We start from the raw sequence: 994 nt of genomic DNA on the forward strand, positions 1-994 counted from the left end.
TATATATATATATATATATATATATATATATATATATATATATATATATATATATATATATATGGAAACTTACCCGAAAATATAATGTCTTGGTTTTCTGATTATTTTGAAAGGTTCTTGGAGAGTGACAAATAGAAGCAGTTTAGTCTAACCCTCCACACTCTACCTATAGACCAGACCATCTGGAGAAACATTTCTCATTGGTCAGTCCTTTGACTTATGGTCAGCTGAGTTCCAAGATACAGGAAGGATGGTTAAAATTTTACCATACCTGGACAGAATTCATAAATGATGGCCCATGTCCCTGGCCCTTATGATTCCCAAGGAGAATCATACTAACTATTGTCTAATCCCTGGACACATTCATTCATCATAGACCTTTAGTGTTCCTAAATTGTCATACTCCTCTTCCCATGAAAAGGGTCTATGTCCAGACTTTGTTTGGTTATGTAATATGCAAGCCAGCATAGTTCTGAGTGCATATTTTTCTCCTAATTTAATCTGTTTACAATAAGTAACTCCAGCAAAGCCTCAGACAGCAAAGGAGAGCTTGCTCTCCTCCCTACCCTTCAGTGGGCACTTCCTCATTGGTGACCATAGGTGGTCACCTTGACTTTATGTCAAGGTTGTCAGAATCTCATTGGTAATATTAATGGACCTTTCAGTGTACTGCTCCCAGTTTCAGCTTTTCTCCATCTTCCTGGGGGATCTGTTTTTTCTCAATTACTAACTCCTTTATCAAAGTCTTTATTTTTAACAAAATGCACACCACACACACACACACACACACACACACACACACACATACTTTTTAGACTCAGTACTGATAGCACAGTCTTAAATATTTCTCAGGAGTCCTTGTTTAGTTGCTTTCTTTTGATCTAGATTCAGAACTATAGACAAGAGCATTAGATTGGCTGAGCATGTTCATGTGTTACTCCAAGAACATCAAGGAATCCCTGTAGTTTATATGAAAGTAGGAAAGGCCCTGCCC

The sequence above is a fragment of the Psammomys obesus genome, unplaced genomic scaffold (assembly GCF_907164565.1).
Source record: "Psammomys obesus unplaced genomic scaffold, mPsaObe1.curated_primary_1811, whole genome shotgun sequence".
NCBI lineage: Eukaryota > Metazoa > Chordata > Mammalia > Rodentia > Muridae > Psammomys > Psammomys obesus.